General features: G+C 47.1%; 1 long non-coding RNA gene across 1 annotated transcript in view; it reads left to right on the top strand.

The window, feature by feature from the left end:
* The window catches only part of LOC147709783 (uncharacterized), a 38501-nt gene extending 17916 nt beyond the window's left edge, over nt 1-20585 (top strand). Inside the window, exon 3 of the long non-coding RNA XR_015296731.1 lies at nt 19966-20585. This is a non-coding gene — a long non-coding RNA (uncharacterized LOC147709783). The remainder of the gene's footprint in view (nt 1-19965) is intronic.
* The last annotated feature ends 314 nt before the right edge of the window (nt 20586-20899 follow it).

The following is a 20899-nucleotide window of genomic DNA, read 5'->3' as shown; positions in this document are numbered from 1 at the left end:
ACATTGTACATGATGAAGTGTCCGTGTTATATCATGGTCAAAATCAATTGCGTTCTGTGATGCAGTTTGCGTGGACACTACAGACTCTTAAGTCTGGTCGAGTGCCATGGAATTTTATGAACGTCTCATCATTATTTGCCCCATTTAATCTGACTGAAAAACAGCGCATGCTATCAATGAGAGATGCAATGTTTTCTATGTTACATATTGAAAGATTAGAATCCCTACCATTTTCTGTGGCTGAGGTGACTGCTGCGACATGGCTTATCCATGGTGTTATAACATTACCTTTTGCTTTGTATAAATTTACAAATTGTATGAAATATATAGCCATTGGGCGATATGAACCATTAGGCAGCGCTTTCCTCCATGAGACATGGTCTTTACCATACACTTACAGATGCCTTAAGGAGGGAAATGAAGTGAATCTGAATGGTGAAGAATGTACACAGTCGCCTGACCGCTCACTAATATGCAGACACATCCAGTTGCATGGTTCTTGTAATCAGGACAAACCTAATTTGGCCTGTGTTTTGAAAGGGACACCAGTTCCTGCGATAGTTCCCACGTTCACTTTGTTGTCCAACGGAAGATATTTACTTTTGAATAACGAGTTTTGTTGTGGGTTAGAGGCTGGTATCGCTTATGTGGTTACCGTGTCAGAAAGGGTGGTTTGCTGCAAGAATGTGTTGTACCCACCCACGCATGGGAATTCAGAAGTTTTAATTTGGCCAAGAATACCAACCTTGAGAGCTGAGTTCAATGGTTTAGGCCGTATAAGAGCCCTATTGTCTCAAAAGCAGGTGGCCCTGAGCTCTGCCCGCAAAACCTATGTCCTTCACATAGCAAACACACGCACAGAAGTACAAGCACTTTTAAGTACTGATTTGCCGTTTCATTTCTGCGAGCTGGTTCATCAAATCTTCAATGCCTCCTCCACAATGAGCCTGGCTCATTTTTTTAAAATGGTTAGCAGTGGTCTCGTGACTACATTTGAAAAAGTATTTGGTATTATCCCTGCGTTCTTTCATTCTATATTCGCTAGCCTGTTTGGCGGATTTCCTGTTTTGCTGGCTTTGGCTGCAGGCGTTCTGGTGATATTTTATTTTATAAAACATGGATGCCCATCCTGCGCAAGGAAACGCTCAGCCCCTACTGATGCAGTTTCGCAACCGGATGCTTGATTATTATGGATCCTTGCCGCTTGCGACATTAAGCACAGCTTTTGGATTATCCTTCAGATTTTCCTATTTCACCTGTGTCCAGCCTGTGTTTCATTGCCTGAGCTGTGATTTCGACTGGGCCATTGATTTGTGTCTCTGTTTACCGACTTCTCCTGACGTCAACTTTGATCAGCTGATGTACCCCGTAGTGGCTCACGAGTTGGTCTGTTCTGGCGAAAGGGTTATGGCTGTGGCAGCGATGCATGGACTAATGGGTCAGTGGGACATATTCGCAGCGGCGCATGACTTTCTGGCACCGAGCGTTCTCGAGAACCCACTGAGTTGTCCTCTGATGTTGCTAGAGGAATCGGTGTTGGAGGAGCACGTATGTTCTTTCCCATTGCTTAATTGGATGGCTGAACTGTTTTCGGATGATGGCAGTGATTTCATGTTGGAAGCTGTAGCTACCTATTTTGCATATTCATTCAACGATGAGTGACTCTGAACACTTCCATCATTATGGCACGTGACTTTTTAGTAATTCTGAATGGTGCCTTTTTCAATACGAACATTCGATTTTTTCATATGTTCTAGGCCTATTAATTGAAAGTAGGCCTCAAGTTCGACTTTTTATATTTTGTGTGGCCACTATAGGCATTCATACATACATTTTTGTGTTTTTAAGTTTTACATACATTTACATACATTTAGCTTGGCTCAATATCATTGAACTCTGCTTTCATGTCTAGCCTCTCATAGAGTATTGGCTTATATTTTTCTCTTTTAACAGTCCTCGGATCATTGGGGGGGTGTCATATGGTTACTACGTTTCTATATATTGTGTTAAGTTAGCATGTGCTTATTAAATGTTTAAACGCCATATTTTCTTTCTGCTTCAGTTTGCACACGACACCTAATTGTTATTGTAGCTTTTAACCTAGACGAAAGATGTGATTTATTTGAGAATAATATGTTATTGCACTGGTATCAGTCGTGCTTGGTACACTTGGTACAACTGTCTGCACACTGAGAACTGCACACTCTCAGAATAACCTAACACAAGGTTGCTGCAGGCCTGATCCTCGCACCACGTTAGTCATAACACAAATAATGTTTGTGCCAACATTTGGCTCTACGTGGGTTTAAGATACAGTTACAGGGAATGAATCAACACACTTGATGCTGAGCATGCTGAGAGCTGGTAGCTGTTGATGTGATCTCCTCCTACTGAGAATTAGAGGTATGGGTCCGCCCTGCTAAGAACCCAGATGAGACCTTCTTAGATATAATATAATATGCTAATTAGGGTGCGCAAAATATAGATGATACAGAATTCTATAGATTTTTGCATCATAAAATGCTATCACCTTTTGCTTACTATGGATTAGTGACTATGCTGCTGACTCTGATTTTTATAATATGTATATTGATATTATACAAGATACTGCGTTTGAGAATGCTGCATTGAAAAATAAACATTTCAAACTTGCATGTGTATTCTTTGCCTCCCAGTTTCGGTTTGGAATGATAATATAACGAAAGAGTGTTCATGTGTTCCACGATACCTGAGGTATTCTAAGTTCATGTTCTGGATTGTCTAAGTCATTGGTAAGTTATTACTACCGATGAGACACTGTAGCTAGCTTGGTAAGGGGATTTCTGAAACAAAGGTGAGTTGTGGGTCACCCTAACTCACCCAGGTTCTAGATCTCTGTGCACAGTTCTGTGAGAGAACGGAAACCCTGCGACAACATATGGCAGACACTTCATCCTTGGAGAGCCCTCTTTGTATTTTCAACTTCAGGCACATCCACCAGAGGGGAAAGGCTGGTAGAAAAGGGGAGAGGCAAGTGCTGATGTTATAATAACACTGACCCTGTGTGACATGGGAGCACAGATGTGTGCAGATGCTCGAGGGAGTCGGTGTTCTGCTGCTTTGTCAGGTTTTGTGTCAATCCATCCAGGAGAGGGGAGGGGAGGCTGGAGGGAAGGGAGACAGCTTACATTTCCTTGCAGCTGCAGGAATCTCAGGTTGTGTGTCGATCCAGCTGGGGAGGCGGGGGCAGTTGTCTGTCCTCCTCTTGGTTTTTTTGTTGATGCATAAAATCTGACAGACACATGGTATGTGGAGAGTACCCTGTATATTCAACTTTGTGCAACTTCACTGTGAGCAGGTAAAAAGGGGGCACAAAAGTGCTAATTAAACCAGTGCTGTGTGACAACTCTTGACAACACTTGGCAAAGGCTTGGAGGGCTGTGGGTTCTATCGGTATATCATGTACTGAGTCACCTCCTCAAAGACAGGGGCGGAGTTAAAGAGGACGTCAATAGAATTCGGATTTGCTTATAACTTTGGTTCTGTTTGATGAATCTGCATTATAAGTATTAAGCAGTTAGCAAGGTGCACCAGGGCCAGTAGTTCAGGTTATCTCAAGCTATGTGCATATCCAATGGATGGAGAGTGAAAGGAAGGGTGGGGGGAGGGTTAAATATGTTTATATTTACTAATCATGTTTGCACTACTTCTTAGATTGACACAAACTGTGGCAACGACTTACCATGTTTAAGGGATCTGAAAAGTATTAAAAGTATACATTTGTCAGAGTTTGAGGAATTCACACAAAATGTTGAGCTTCCTGTTAAATCAAATTCTGAGCAGATCTGTCAAAGAGACGTAAAGATACATGGGTGGGCAATAAAGGCTTCATTCACTAATATGAATTTTGGCATGGACCACCTCAGGAGAAGTGAGTGCATAGACTCTGTGGGACTGGGCAACTACTACTGCTGGTGATCCTAAGAATGGGAAGAGTGTCCAGGAAGAAGGGTTTTGAGGTACTGCAGTTCGAGGACCCGGGTCACAACATGGAAGACAGGGAATCTGCATCTTGAGGTAGGGTATCCACACAGCCGCGGGACCCCTCCTTGGGTGACATCATGCAGGCCATCATGGCCTCGAGGGAGGCTCTGGAGAAGAGAATGGATTCCATCGGCTCGGTCCTTTCCCTGCTAAAGGATGACCACCGGAAACTCAAGGAGCGAGTGGCGTCTAACGAGACAACCATGAAGGACATTCCGGACACGGTCGCTGCCTTACGGTAGATGCTGAACAAGGTGGTGCAGAAGGTCCACGTATTGGAGGTGAGAGCGGAAGACAGCGAAGGGCGCTCCAGATGCAATAATCTCCGCATAATGGGAGACCCGGAGCGTGAGGAGGGATCCGATGCTGTTCAATTTTTGGAGACATGGATAAAAGCGTAGGTGGCGTGGGAGGGCCTCTCTCCATTTTACGTGCTGGAGCGCGCGCACAGAGTTCCGGCTCGCCCACCAAAGCCTGGGGCCCCACCGCGCCCGATGGTGGTGAGACTTCTACATTACCGTGACTGGGACTATGTTCTGCAGAGGGCCAGGGAACTACAGAATTTGCGAATTGGGAACAGCAAAGTAATGATCTTCCCGGACTACAGCAGAGAAGTGCAGGGCCCAAGAGCCTCTTTCTTAACAGTGAAGCGGAAATTGCGACAACTAAATCTACCTTACGCAATGCTGTTCCCGGCCCGGATACGAGTGTCTGCTGACAGAGGTATGCACTTTTTCCTCACACCGCCGGCCGCCTGGGACTGGCTGGAAACCCGGGGGAGCGTGGCGCGCGTTCACCACCTGCGGCCTTGCCTCGCAATCGCTCCCCTGCTACACTACCGACGCAACGGCAAGTCTCTCCCATGAACTGGCACCAGGAGCGGGACAAGGCAGTATTGGCGGTGGCGGCCATCAGCCACGGAGATCTTAGTCCAGCCAGTAACAATTCGGAACGCACGAAGAGTGGAGAAGAAAGCCCCAGTTCAAGCAGTGGCCATGGACTCTCGGAAGCCGATCTGCCAGAGGTTACCCCGTAAACAGAGGATGGGGTATTTGGCTGAAAGAGCAGCATTAACAATGTGACTGAATTCACGATGTATCTGCGCTGCTTACTGGGCCTTCGGACCTTTTACCTGTATGGGGGCGGACTGCCTGAGCACGCCATGGGGGGGCCTGGATAGAGATATTGAACTATGGGAGGTTGGAGGGGGTTGAGAGGATATCTGGAATCATTGGGTTGACGTTCCAAGCAGCCTTAACTGTGTAGATTTTGTAAGCGCATTTTCTTTGTTTGTATGGGGTTGCCTCGTTGGGGGCCTGTCCTGGGGAGAGGGAGTTGGGAATGTTTTGATTATGGGGTTTGGTTCGGGGACCCGGGCATGTCATGGAGGTGGAAGTAATGGAACATTGTCTATGTCTTTGTCAGCAATGGGACCCGCATTAGGCTACACATGTCTCACATGGAACGTACGGGGTATGCATGCTATGAATCGGTGACACAAGATACACTCATTCCTAATTCGTAGGCGAGGGGGGTATTAATTTGGGTTAGAGCTGGGGTTCCCTTCCAATGCACAACACAATTGATTGACCCAGAGGGCAGATATGTGGTGATCCAGGGTTAACTAGATGGTAGAGACTTAACACTGGGATGTCTGTATGCACCTAATGTGGACCAACCCACCTTTTTCTCTCTTCTATCACACAAGCTAGTGACAGTCCTTGCAGGGTCGCTGTTACTTGGGGGCGATTTTAATTGTATCACAGATATTGACCTAGATCGCTCACACCCCCCCTCCCGAATGCACCCGCACATAAACTCGCTATGGCGCGTTCTACCTGGCAGCAGACTTGGGGTTTAGTGAACACTTGGCGGGCCCAAGATCCATTGGTTAAGGATTACTCCTTTTTTCTGCCCTGCACGAATTACACGTCCATCTAGACGCATTCCTTTGCTCCCCAGATGTGCACGGAGGTATTTGCAGTAGCGAGTATCTCACTAGAACTATCTCTGACCACAATCCGTTGCTAGCCCAGTTGAGATGGGGAAACAACACTTACAACACAACTTTTACAACGCACTACCTTTACAAAGAAACTTTTACAACGCAAAATCCATTACAACGCATGCCATTACAACGCAACCATTACAACGCATGTCACTACAACGCATACCACTACAACACATGTCATTACAACACAGTCATTACAACGCACACCATTACAACGCATACCTATACTATCCAACACTTACCCTACTGTTGCACCCCCTGGAGTTAGATTAGTAATTTTTACCCCTACACTATCCAATACTTACCCTACTGTTGCACCCCCTGGAGTTAGAATAGTACATTTTACCCCTACACTATCCAACACTTACCCTACTGTTGCACCCCCTGGAGTTAGAATAGTAATTTTTACCCCTACACTATCCAATACTTACCATACATGCAATGTAATGGTATGCGTTGTAATGGTATGCGTTGTAAATGTAGTATCCGTTGTAGTGGAATGCGTTATAAAGGTAGTTTCAAAGAATTTGTTGCAATGGCATGCGTTGTAATGGAATGCGTTGTAATGGATGTTGCTGTGTAAAACATGCGTTGTAAAGGTATGCGTTGTAAAAGTATGCGTTGTAACGACATACATCCGTTGGCATGGTCGCAGCTGTGCCCCAGAATCCCTGCTTGGAGATTGCTTCCGGACGCGCTTGAAGATCAAGTCTTCCGTACCACTATAGCCACGGCCATTGAAGAATATTTTCAGTTTAATGAGGGGGATGTGACTGTTGAATGGGACGCCTATAAAACGGTCCTGCGTGGGAGATGTATTTCGGCGGTGGCTGGGACTCGGAATGGCCTCCTACAAGACATTCAAAGGGATGATGACAGCTTGCGCACCCTTGAGAAGGAGTGCCCTGAAAATACGGTTAAGCAGGATGAATTATTAGAAGCAAAAGAAGCAGTGGCAGCGAATGTAGAACGTCTGCGGTGTTTTGATTATAAAGCCTATATCACACGGGCGCACTCAGAGCGAGATGAATCAGGGGCCCTTTTGGCCTGGTTGGCTAATCCGGCTCGTCACGGCTTAGTCATACTGGAGTTGAGGGACCAGATGGGAGTGGCCCGTTTTGATCAACAAGGGATAAATGAGCTGTTTTTTGACTACTACACAGAGCTATATCTTAGCCGTGTGCTCCCGTCTGAGGAAGATTTGCAGAGCTTTACGGGGGGACTGAACTTGCCACAACTGGGGGACGAAGATGCAAAACTGTTGGGGCGGAACATTGAGGTGCGAGAAGTGCGGGTAGCCATCAAAAGTATGGCCCGTAATAAAACTCCAGGTTCGAATGGCTTCCCAGTAGAATTCTATCTCACTTACATCGACCTCCTTGCCCCTCGCCTGGCGTGCCTATATAATGAAGCCAAGAAGTTAGGTAGGTTGCCTGACTCCACCAGGGAGGCGATCATTATTCCTTTATTAAAGCTGGGCAAACAACCTTGGGATAGAATGGCTTACCACCCGCTATCCATGCTCAACTTGGATTATGAAATCCTGAGAAGATACTGGCAACTCGGCTGCTTCCTCACATGTCCACACTGATACCTGCTTCTGAGGGCAACTCCTGGTGGGCTACTCGACCAATGTACGATGGCAGGAGCTTCAGGTCTTGATGGGCAGGATTTTCCCTCCGGAATATATGCGGGAGAGACAAAACACAGAGGGGTACAATCAGGTAGCCGTCTGTATACTAGATTGCCAGGAAACGCAGGGGGTGAGGGAGTCACCGGTGCTCTCGTGAAGGTATTTACAAATCGACTGATCTCGAGTGCACTAACGTGATGGAGGTGCAATAGGAAGGGATTGGGGAACAAAAGATGCGGGGAGTCACGGGGAGAGTGCTTCGGAAGAAAAAAATACCGGCACTAACTCTTCGTGGACCCGCCCTGCCTCCCTACCCAGCTCGACAACATGCATCTTACCTGGGAGAGCCACACTCCTCTGTGAGTGTGGCTGGGCAACTCATGGAAACGTTTGCCTCCAGGCGTATCCTCTTCTTCAGCTTCTCTGCTTTACCGCTCGGCTTCACGTCCTCCTTCTCTTGGTTCACGGTCTTGGCACTCACAAACTTCCTCCTCGGTGTCGTCACACTCCGAGTCTTGGGTTTCCTCCTTTTTCTCCAACCGGCAGGTCGCAACGTCATCCCAGGGCAAGGCTCCCAGCTCAGACCACTCCCACTTAAAAGAGACGTCCTCGTAATCTTCTCTTTGGCGTCCACCTCGCGGCTCCGTGTCTGAGTTCCAGTCATTCTGGGTTAGTTGGAAAGAGGGGAGAGTTGACGTGTCAGCGACCCACCATCCCGTTGAAGGAGCTTTTCTTTCCATGAGCGGGGTCTCCCAGCTACATACCTCCCCCCCTGGTTTCTCCCGATCGAAGAGAAAAGAAGAGCGGGACAGAAAGTCTGCGTTACCATTTTCTTTTCCTTTCTTATGCTTAATGATCAGGGAATTGGGTTGTAAGAATAAAAACCACCTAAGAATTCTAGGGTTCCGGGATTCGTTCCTGTACATCCACTGTAGTGGAGCATGATCTGTATACAGGACAAAAGGTTTCCTTTCCAAATAATACTTTAACGTGTCCACAGCCCAACGTATCGCTAGACATTCCCTTTCTATGGTTGGGTATTTGGTTTCGCGAGGGTGCAGCTTTCGACTTATATAGAGTATTGGGTGTTCTAATCTGTATGTACCTATCTGAGAAAGCACAGCTCCCAAGCCGGTATCTGAGGCATCTGTGGCTAAGAAAAAGGGTTCATCAAAATTCGGGGATATCAGTACTGCACTTGTAGTAATGGCCTTTTTTAGTTGGGTGAAGCCCGTCTGTTGGACTCCGAGAGGTGTTGTATCTGTGCCTTACTGGTGGTTTTTTAAAGGAGATCAGTTAAGGGGTAAGCTGTCTCTGCAAAGTTAGGTAAAAACCTTCTGTAATATCCGATCATCCCTAAAAAAGCTCTTAACTCCTTTTTGAGGAGGGAAAAGGGGTGTTTACTATTGTCTTAACCTTCTCTTCTTGAGGCGCAATGACTCAGTCCCCTAGCATGTATCCGAGGTATTTCACTCTAGAGAACGCGGCCCTTGATTTTTTTGCATTGACATGCAGACCTGCTGTTTTCAGAGCTGTCAGAATGTTTTGGAGGTGTTCAATATGTTCGGGCCAGGAGGCACTGAAAATCATAATGTCGTCTAGGTATACGGAACAATACTTCGCATACGGACGTAGGATCTCATTCATCAACCTCTGGAAGGTTGCTGGGGCTCCATGGAACCCAAACGGCAGTACATTAAACTCATAGAGTCCATCATCAGTGGGAAAGGCTTTTTTACACTTGTCTTCTTCACGGCGAGGCACCTGCCAGTATCCTTTTGTTAGGTCTAGCGCTGTTATATATCTGGCCTCTCCGATTTTCTCGATCAATTCATCCACCCGGGGTATAGGGTATGCATCACAGGAGGATATGGCATTCAAGGCCCGGAAGTCCATGCAGAACCTGGAATAACCATTGGGCTTTGGAATCATGACAATAGGGGATGACCAACTACTTCGGGATGGGCGTATCACTCCCAATTTTAACAAATCCTGTACCTCTTATCTAACGTCTTGTCTCCTGGCCGCGTGTATTCGGTAGGGTCCTAATTTGACTTGTGCGCCTTCCTTTGTTTCAATCCGATGCTCTATGAGGTTGGTACGGCCTGGTTGGTCTGAGAACATAGGGGCGAAAGCTTGAAGGGCCGTCTGGAGTTCTCCTTTCATTTCAGGTGTTAACTCAAGTTCACGGGTAATTGATTTAGGGTAGAGGTTACTCCCGTCATTGGCAAACCAAACTGGGCTGGTTTTGGGAGGGGACCCAACCACTTTTTAAGAAGGTTGATGTGAAAACATTGGGTTCTTGATGGCAATATTTTTATTCTATAGGTGGTGTTGCCCAAGGTTTCTATGACCTGCTAGGGTCCCATCCACTCTTTGTGAAACTTCTTACCAGAGGAGAGCAACAGAACCAATGCCCAGTCTCCCTTTTTCATACGTCTCCACTTCTTTCCACTGGTGTAATATTCGGCTTGTTTTTGTTGACTTTTCTCTAAGTTGGAGTACGCCAAGTCTCTCAACTTTCCCAACTTGCTTCTTAACATTTGTGTGTATTCCAGTATTGACCTCTGTTCCGCACTATCCTCACTTTCACAGGCCTCCCTTGTTATCTCTAACAAGGTTCTTGGCTGTCTCCCGTATAAAAGCTCGAAAGTAGAATACCCCGTACTGCTTTGGGTTTGCGCTCTGAGTATATACAAGGCCAAAGGCAATAGAAAATCCCATTCCTTATTTTCTAAAGTCAGCATCTTGTGCAGGGTGGTTTTTAAGGAGTGGTTATAACTTTCGACCAGACCATCTGTCTGGGGATGGTAGGCCGAGGTCCTAATTTGTTGGATGTTTAGGATTTTACATACTTCTTGCATGAGACGAGAAACAAATGGGGTTCCCTGGTCTGTTAGTATTTCTTTCGGGAACCCCACCCGGAAAAACAACTCTATGAATTTTTACGCTATGTTCTTGGGGGCGAAAGCTTCAGGAAACCGTGTGGTATAGTCAACTATCACCAGTGCATATATGTTCCCTTTAGCTGTTCTAGGAAGTGGCCCAATCAGGTCCATTCCCACCCTTTCAAACGGAGTCCCTATGATAGGAAGGGGCTGTAGGGGTACTGCTGGGGTTTGCTTAAGTTTTGTTTTTGACACACCTCACATGTTTTACAAAACTCAGAGGCCTCTTTATAAATACCAGGCCAGTAGAAATTTTTCAGAATGTTCTGTAGGGTATTTTCTGAGCCTGAATGTCCGACCGTTATATGCGTGTGGGCGTAATAGAGAACTTGTTCTCTAAACTGTTTGGGTACCAACAACTGCTTTGGTTCGTGGGCTTTGCTCTCCCTATATAGTAACTCATTTTCGATGATGAATCTTGGGAAGGATACAGTAGGACTGGACTGACCAACATGAACCATTTCCCAGGCATTAAACAGGGATGCATCATTGGCTTGGGCAAATTTGAAGTTTCTATCCAAAACCCATGATTCAGACGCCAGCAGGGCTGGGGCTAGGCTTTCCTTTCCTTTTGGGGCTTCCCTCATTTCTTTTTTAAACATGGTCATAAAGTTGGGATTATCTACCCCGATAATCAGGTCTTCTGGGAGTGACTCGATAACTCCTACCTTTACTTGGCAGGGGGGGCCTACCCATGGGATACAGAGTTACGAGCGCTACTGGGTAGGGTTCTACATCCCCATGGACGCATCTTATATGTACTACTTGCCCGGGAAGGATCTGACCTGAAAGGACTAGTGAATTCTGTATAACTGATTGCCTGCAACCTGAATCTAGCAAGGCCTTTATGGTTTTTTCATTCACTGTGACACATACGTAAAAGGAAGTCCCCATCTCGATGGTGTACATCACGGCTCGAGGAACGTAACCGACCTCCATAGGTTCCTCTGGGAGTTTTCTTCTGGGGCAGAGGCGAGCGGTATGGCCCCATTCACCGCACTCATAGCATTGGGGCACTTTCAGAGGAGGGACATCTATTTTGAAAGGACGTTGTCTTGCTGCTTCCAACTCCGGTTTAGGTATCTTTTCAGTTTTTTGTGTAGGATTGGTTTTTTCCACCTCCCATGGCAAAGCTCGGGGTTGAGCCCTTGAGTAGTTCACAGCCATCTCTATAGCTTGGGCGGGGGTGAGCCCTAAGTGCTGTCGTAACCATCTTTGCGTACCGTAATGCAGGGCTTCCATAAACTGTTCGAGGTAAATACTGTCCATTATTTCTTCCTTACTTCGGCTTTCTGGACGCAGCCATTTGTCTGCAGCTGCTTTTAGTCTAAAGAACAATGTCTTTGGGGTTTTCACCGTGGACTCCCTTTTCTCGCCGGAATCTCATCCTGTAGGCTTCTTCATCTAGCCCAAGGTGGTCTAGGATCAGGATTTTGATATCCTTGTAAGGAGTGTCCCCGGTCGGGTTAGCTACTTGGTAGGCCTCCTGGGCAGGCCCTGTCAATAAGGGTTCTAAAAAAAGAGCCACTTCTCTTCGGGCCACCCGCACGCTCTTGCAGCCCTTTCAAAGTTGGTAAGAAAATCACCGGGGTCTTCTCCCGTTATGTATTTTTGTAGCGCTACACCAGACGGGTGAGGCATAGGGGGTCGTCTCTCTGTAACCCCAGTGGCTCCTGGTTCTTTAATTGCTTTCTGTAGGCCTTCTAGCTGAACAGTCATAGCCCTTTTAAACACTTCTCGGTCCGCCTGCGCCGAAGTAATTTGGCACTCGATGGCCCACTCCAGCTTTTCCTGTCCCTTGATAAGTTGTTGAATTAGCTGGAAGGGGGAGATCCCACTTCTGACACCAGTTGTGGCGGGGTCGGAGAAAGGGACCTGAGACTGGATCTAGGTAGGTAAGGTTCTATTTTTACAAAGGACTTCTTTTTCTTAGATAGCCTTTCCCGAGTATGAGCAGTGGGATCCGTTGTGGCCTCGATGTTCGGGACCCGCTTCTGAGGGCAACTCCTGGTGGGCTACTCGACCAATGTAGGATGGCTGGAGCTTCAGGTCTTGATGGGCAGGATTTTCCCTCCAGAATATATGCGGGAGAGACAAAAGACAGAGGGGTACAATCAGGTAGCCGTCTGTATACTAGATTGCCAGGGAACCCAGGGGGTGAGGGAGTCACCGGTGCTCTCGTGAAGGTATTTACGAATCGACTGATCTCGAGTGCACTAACGTGAGGGAGGTGCAATAAGAAGGGAGGAGGGGAAACAGAAGATGCTGGGAGTCACAGGGAGAGTGCTTCGGAAGAAAAGAATACCGGCACTAACTCTTCGCGGACCCGCCCCGCCTCCCGACCCAGCTCGACAACCTCTGTTGTACCTGGGAGAGCCGCACTCCTCCGTGAGTGTGGCTGGGCGACTCGTGGAAACCTTGGCCTCCAGGCGTATCCTCTTCTTCGGCTTCTCTGCTTTACCGCTCGGCTTCACGTCCTCCTTCTCTTGGTTCACGGTCTTGGCACTCACAAACTTCCTCCTCGGTGTCGTCACACTCCGAGTCTTGGGTTTCCTCCTTTTTCTCCAACCGGCAGGTCGCAACGTCATCCCAGGGCAAGGCTCCCAGCTCAGACCACTCCCACTTAAAAGAGACGTCCTCGTAATCTTCTCTTTGGCGTCCACCTCGCGGCTCCGTGTCTGAGTTCCAGTCATTCTGGGTTAGTTGGAAAGAGGGGAGAGTTGACGTGTCAGCGACCCACCATCCCGTTGAAGGAGCTTTTCTTTCCATGAGCGGGGTCTCCCAGCTACATACCTCCCCCCCTGGTTTCTCCTGATCGAAGAGAAAAGAAGAGCGGGACAGAAAGTCTGCGTTACCATTTTCTTTTCCTTTCTTATGCTTAATGATCAGGGAATTGGGTTGTAAGAATAAAAACCACCTAAGAATTCTAGGGTTCCGGGATTTGTTCCTGTACATCCACTGTAGTGGAGCATGATCTGTATACAGGACAAAAGGTTTCCTTTCCAAATAATACTTTAACGTGTCCACAGCCCAACGTATCGCTAGACATTCCCTTTCTATGGTTGGGTATTTGGTTTCGCGAGGGTGCAGCTTTCGACTTATATAGAGTATTGGGTGTTCTAATCTGTATGTACCTATCTGAGAAAGCACAGCTCCCAAGCCGGTATCTGAGGCATCTGTGGCTAAGAAAAAGGGTTCATCAAAATTCGGGGATATCAGTACTGCACTTGTAGTAATGGCCTTTTTTAGTTGGGTGAATGCCCGTCTGTTGGACTCCGAGAGGTGTTGTCTCTGTGCCTTACTGGTGGTTTTTTAAAGGAGATCAGTTAAGGGGTAAGCTGTCTCTGCAAAGTTAGGTAAAAACCTTCTGTAATATCCGATCATCCCTAAAAAAGCTCTTAACTCCTTTTTGAGGAGGGAAAAGGGGTGTTTACTATTGTCTTAACCTTCTCTTCTTGAGGCGCAATGACTCAGTCCCCTAGCATGTATCCGAGGTATTTCACTCTAGAGAACGCGGCCCTTGATTTCTTTGCATTGACATGCAGACCTGCTGTTTTCAGAGCTGTCAGAATGTTTTGGAGGTGTTCAATATGTTCGGGCCAGGAGGCACTGAAAATCATAATGTCGTCTAGGTATACGGAACAATACTTCGCATACGGACGTAGGATCTCATTCATCAACCTCTGGAAGGTTGCTGGGGCTCCATGGAACCCAAACGGCAGTACATTAAACTCATAGAGTCCATCATCAGTGGGAAAGGCTTTTTTACACTTGTCTTCTTCACGGCGAGGCACCTGCCAGTATCCTTTTGTTAGGTCTAGCGCTGTTATATATCTGGCCTCTCCGATTTTCTCGATCAATTCATCCACCCGGGGTATAGGGTATGCATCACAGGAGGATATGGCATTCAAGGCCCGGAAGTCCATGCAGAACCTGGAATAACCATTGGGCTTTGGAATCATGACAATAGGGGATGACCAACTACTTCGGGATGGGCGTATCACTCCCAATTTTAACAAATCCTGTACCTCTTATCTAACGTCTTGTCTCCTGGCCGCGTGTATTCGGTAGGGTCCTAATTTGACTTGTGCGCCTTCCTTTGTTTCAATCCGATGCTCTATGAGGTTGGTACGGCCTGGTTGGTCTGAGAACATAGGGGCGAAAGCTTGAAGGGCCGTCTGGAGTTCTCCTTTCATTTCAGGTGTTAACTCAAGTTCACGGGTAATTGATTTAGGGTAGAGGTTACTCCCGTCATTGGCAAACCAAACTGGGCTGGTTTTGGGAGGGAACCCAACCACTTTTTAAGAAGGTTGATGTGAAAACATTGGGTTCTTGATGGCAATATTTTTATTCTATAGGTGGTGTTGCCCAAGGTTTCTATGACCTGCTAGGGTCCCATCCACTCTTTGTGAAACTTCTTACCAGAGGAGAGCAACAGAACCAATGCCCAGTCTCCCTTTTTCATACGTCTCCACTTCTTTCCACTGTTGTAATATTCGGCTTGTTTTTGTTGACTTTTCTCTAAGTTGGAGTACGCCAAGTCTCTCAACTTTCCCAACTTGCTTCTTAACATTTGTGTGTATTCCAGTATTGACCTCTGTTCCGCACTATCCTCACTTTCACAGGCCTCCCTTGTTATCTCTAACAAGGTTCTTGGCTGTCTCCCGTATAAAAGCTCGAAAGTAGAATACCCCGTACTGCTTTGGGTTTGCGCTCTGAGTATATACAAGGCCAAAGGCAATAGAAAATCCCATTCCTTATTTTCTAAAGTCAGCATCTTGTGCAGGGTGGTTTTTAAGGAGTGGTTATAACTTTCGACCAGACCATCTGTCTGGGGATGGTAGGCCGAGGTCCTAATTTGTTGGATGTTTAGGATTTTACATACTTCTTGCATGAGACGAGAAACAAATGGGGTTCCCTGGTCTGTTAGTATTTCTTTCGGGAACCCCACCCGGAAAAACAACTCTATGAATTTTTACGCTATGTTCTTGGTGGCGAAAGCTTCAGGAAACCGCGTGGTATAGTCAACTATCACCAGTGCATATATGTTCCCTTTAGCTGTTCTAGGAAGTGGCCCAATCAGGTCCATTCCCACCCTTTCAAACGGAGTCCCTATGATAGGAAGGGGCTGTAGGGGTACTGCTGGGGTTTGCTTAAGTTTTGTTTTTGACACACCTCACATGTTTTACAAAACTCAGAGGCCTCTTTATAAATACCAGGCCAGTAGAAATTTTTCAGAATGTTCTGTAGGGTATTTTCTGAGCCTGAATGTCCGACCGTTATATGCGTGTGGGCGTAATAGAGAACTTGTTCTCTAAACTGTTTGGGTACCAACAACTGCTTTGGTTCGTGGGCTTTGCTCTCCCTATATAGTAACTCATTTTCGATGATGAATCTTGGGAAGGATACAGTAGGACTGGACTGACCAACATGAACCATTTCCCAGGCATTAAACAGGGATGCATCATTGGCTTGGGCAAATTTGAAGTTTCTATCCAAAACCCATGATTCAGACGCCAGCAGGGCTGGGGCTAGGCTTTCCTTTCCTTTTGGGGCTTCCCTCATTTCTTTTTTAAACATGGTCATAAAGTTGGGATTATCTACCCCGATAATCAGGTCTTCTGGGAGTGACTCGATAACTCCTACCTTTACTTGGCAGGGGGGGCCTACCCATGGGATACAGAGTTACGAGCGCTACTGGGTAGGGTTCTACATCCCCATGGACGCATCTTATATGCACTACTTGCCCGGGAAGGATCTGACCTGAAAGGACTAGTGAATTCTGTATAACTGATTGCCTGCAACCTGAATCTAGCAAGGCCTTTATGGTTTTTTCATTCACTGTGACACATACGTAAAAGGAAGTCCCCATCTCGATGGTGTACATCACGGCTCGAGGAACGTAACCGACCTCCATAGGTTCCTCTGGGAGTTTTCTTCTGGGGCAGAGGCGAGCGGTATGGCCCCATTCACCGCACTCATAGCATTGGGGCACTTTCAGAGGAGGGACATCTATTTTGAAAGGACGTTGTCTTGCTGCTTCCAACTCCGGTTTAGGTATCTTTTCAGTTTTTTGTGTAGGATTGGTTTTTTCCACCTCCCATGGCAAAGCTCGGGGTTGAGCCCTTGAGTAGTTCACAGCCATCTCTATAGCTTGGGCGGGGGTGAGCCCTAAGTGCTGTCGTAACCATCTTTGCGTACCGTAATGCAGGGCTTCCATAAACTGTTCGAGGTAAATACTGTCCATTATTTCTTCCTTACTTCGGCTTTCTGGACGCAGCCATTTGTCTGCAGCTGCTTTTAGTCTAAAGAACAATGTCTTTGGGGTTTTCACCGTGGACTCCCTTTTCTCGCCGGAATCTCATCCTGTAGGCTTCTTCATCTAGCCCAAGGTGGTCTAGGATCAGGATTTTGATATCCTTGTAAGGAGTGTCCCCGGTCGGGTTAGCTACTTGGTAGGCCTCCTGGGCAGGCCCTGTCAATAAGGGTTCTAAAAAAAGAGCCACTTCTCTTCGGGCCACCCGCACGCTCTTGTAGGACTTTCAAAGTTGGTAAGAAAATCACCGGGGTCTTCTCCCGTTATGTATTTTTGTAGCGCTACACCAGACGGGTGAGGCATAGGGGGTCGTCTCTCTGTAACCCCAGTGGCTCCTGGTTCTTTAATTGCTTTCTGTAGGCCTTCTAGCTGAACAGTCATAGCCCTTTTAAACACTTCTCGGTCCGCCTGCGCCGAAGTAATTTGGCCCTCGATGGCCCACTCCAGCTTTTCCTGTCCCTTGATAAGTTGTTGAATTAGCTGGAAGGGGGAGATCCCACTTCTGACACCAGTTGTGGCGGGGTCGGAGAAAGGGACCTGAGACTGGATCTAGGTAGGTAAGGTTCTATTTTTACAAAGGACTTCTTTTTCTTAGATAGCCTTTCCCGAGTATGAGCAGTGGGATCCGTTGTGGCCTCGATGTTCGGGACCCGCTTCTGAGGGCAACTCCTGGTGGGCTACTCGACCAATGTAGGATGGCTGGAGCTTCAGGTCTTGATGGGCAGGATTTTCCCTCCAGAATATATGCGGGAGAGACAAAAGACAGAGGGGTACAATCAGGTAGCCGTCTGTATACTAGATTGCCAGGGAACCCAGGGGGTGAGGGAGTCACCGGTGCTCTCGTGAAGGTATTTACGAATCGACTGATCTCGAGTGCACTAACGTGAGGGAGGTGCAATAAGAAGGGAGGAGGGGAAACAGAAGATGCTGGGAGTCACAGGGAGAGTGCTTCGGAAGAAAAGAATACCGGCACTAACTCTTCGCGGACCCGCCCCGCCTCCCGACCCAGCTCGACAACCTCTGTTGTACCTGGGAGAGCCGCACTCCTCCGTGAGTGTGGCTGGGCGACTCGTGGAAACCTTGGCCTCCAGGCGTATCCTCTTCTTCGGCTTCTCTGCTTCTCCACTCGGCTTCGCGTCCTCCTTCTCTTGGTTCACGGTCTCGGCACTCACGAACTTCCTCCTCGGTGTCGTCACACGCCAAGTCTTGGGCTTCCTTCTTTTTCTCCAACCGGCAGGTCGCAACGTCATCCCAGGGCGAGGCTCCCGGCTCGGACCACTCCGACTTAAAGGAGCCGTCCTCGTCGTCTTCTCTTTGGCGTCCACCTCGCGGCTCTGTGTCTGAGTTCCAGTCATTCTGGGTTGGTTGGAAAGAGGGGGGAGTTGACGTGTCTGCGACTCACCATTCTGTTGAAGGAGCTTTTCTTTCCATGAGCGGGGTCTCCTGGCTACACTGGGTTTCCTACTAGCCAAGAGAACCATAACCTCCCAGTGGAAAGCAAAAAAGGGCCCCAGTTTAGATAAATGGAGAGTTGAATTTCGTAAGTGGGCAGACTGCAAGGGTGCTGTCCGGCTACAAATTGCACACAGAACGGGTAGTGAACAGGCGTTAGAGAGGGCGAGAGCCTGGGGAAGACTGTTCATGGAACTTACGCCCTCTGAGGATGGGGATGGTGAGGCCCCAGCAAATAGACTCAAGGTGCGCCCACTATAGTATATCTAAGTGCTTACTGGAGCCTCATCTTGACCGGATGGCAAACTGCTACCCCTTCCCGTAAGTGAGATGCTTAATACCACATTGTATCCATTGGTCCCATTGCTAGGCACACTCAGGGTTATAGGCAAATTTACATTCCGGTGAAGACACTACAACACGCCTGGGGGGGAGGGTGGGGTGAGTTGCGGGAGGGAGGAGAGGGGGGAATGGTTGGGGGGACTGAGGCTGGTTGGGGCTAGGGAGGGGGTAGTTGTTGAGGGACTTTTCTTCAGCATCCAAGCATGGATTACAATGACACTGCTGCAAAGAACTATATACAAATGAGACAATGGTCTTTCCTATGGAAATTTGGCTTAACTAGTGCCTACCTTGTGGAATGCAGACGATTATGACTGATATGTCACTTACTAATGCAATGTCTTTTTGTGTTATCAACCTAATAAAAATTGTTTTTAAATGAATTTTGGCATGGATAGTGTGTTGCAAACAATAACTGGCACATTTGGGGCTTTTTCCTTTAACTGTGTGTTTTTTCATGAATATAAATACATTAACAGGCAGCAGCAAGAACATCTAAAGAGCATCTTTGCAGGATTTGTGGACCCGGAATCATGTCCAAGACCACAATGGAGGGTTCAGCGTAGGCTCCTGAAACTTGCCCTGGAGTCACGGTTCCTGGCTCTGAAGCTGGCCATGGGTTTGCAAACCCAACACTGAGATTCACAAACCCTAATAAAAACAAACCTAAAATGGCTTGGCCAGAGCCGAGCTCTGTAGCCAAACGCTGTGTTCAGTGAGCGGTGCAGCCCGCAGTGGTGGGGCGCAGGCCGACAAACCCCCGCTGTGCCCGAACACAATCCATACACAAAATGCAAAGCTTATGACCTCGCAATGGGCACTATTCACAAGGTTAACCTTGCACACATGAGTGATTTTGAGACTTACACATTTCAACCTCCTGAAAGAGGAAGTGGAGCCAAATATATGGGTGTATGATACCACTGCAAAAAGAAACTGTAACAAGTCAAACACCAGATATGGCCTACTGCAGGTACTGCATCCTCCTCCTCACAGAAACCAATGCAAGTAGGAACTCAAAATAAAACCCCATAGGAAATAATGTTAAATTAAATTATTTAAAATAATAATAAATACAAATAAATATTTTTTATAAACTCCAGTGCATATACATTGTAGGAGCGAACAGTAAGTAGAAAGTAGATGAGGATAGTTGTTACAATGGAGGGTGGTTAGCTTGATTGTTTATATCTTTACAGATTCATAATTGTATTGATTTTATTCTTCATTTGCTCCTTAGGTGAATCCACTCGTGCACCACCCTTTATCCATGACTAGCTCATGCTCCGTTCGTGCTTGTCACTGGAGGCACCGGACAGATCTCGCATCAAGAAGCTTTTCCAGAGTCCACTACAAGAAGGACTCTTCGGATGAGGGAAGGATGTGCTTCGCTGACTCCTCTGCATCTTGCTGATCAAACCCCCTTGACACAGAACATTAGACAGCCTTGAGTGAGCACACATTATTGGGTAACCCCCTGTACATTTCAGGTCACGTGTGGCAGACAGACACCTGTGCCTGGATAAGATCTACCCTTGGTCTTCTGAAGATAGATTTGCATAGCCCATCTCTGACAATACCTTCTAGCTTGCTTAGCGGTGGGGCACTCTTTAGGGATCATACAGAGACCGAAGCACATCATTAGTGTCTGATAAGAGTATTTGATGAGCCAGACACAAGGACTGTTTTACTTTTGAAAATACCAGCTGATCCACCTGTCTGTCTTCCATCTGTATCCTTGTCTTGTACACCGTGTTACTGTTTCAGAGGAAATAGAAAACACCTTGCTTGTCGTTATGTAATTGATTAAACATATGTTGGAACTTTAAATAAGCATTAAAATATGAATGCCCCAGGTTAGTAGATTGTTGTTCTTATTTGCACTACATATTTTATTTATTTATTATTTATTTATTTATTATTAGACTTGTAGAGCGCGAACAGCTACCCGTGCGGGTTTCCCGGCGCTGATTGACATTTTAGCATAGTAGTCCAGAGGGAGTTAAAGCGCAAAAGCCAGGACTTAAAGGCTTTGCAGCTTTCCGAAGGGAAATTATTGAGCAAAAAGCCAGGTCTTAACGGCCTTGCGGAAGCGAAGATGGCAGTGCTCCACTCGTAGGTCTAAAGGAAGAGAATTCCAAAGTCTGGGTCCCAGTACAGAAAAGGAACGACCG

The sequence above is a fragment of the Lissotriton vulgaris genome, chromosome 6, assembly GCF_964263255.1.
Source record: "Lissotriton vulgaris chromosome 6, aLisVul1.2, whole genome shotgun sequence".
NCBI lineage: Eukaryota > Metazoa > Chordata > Amphibia > Caudata > Salamandridae > Lissotriton > Lissotriton vulgaris.
The sequence above is the reverse complement of the archived record's forward strand: the minus strand, read 5'-3'. Positions and strand labels throughout refer to the sequence as shown.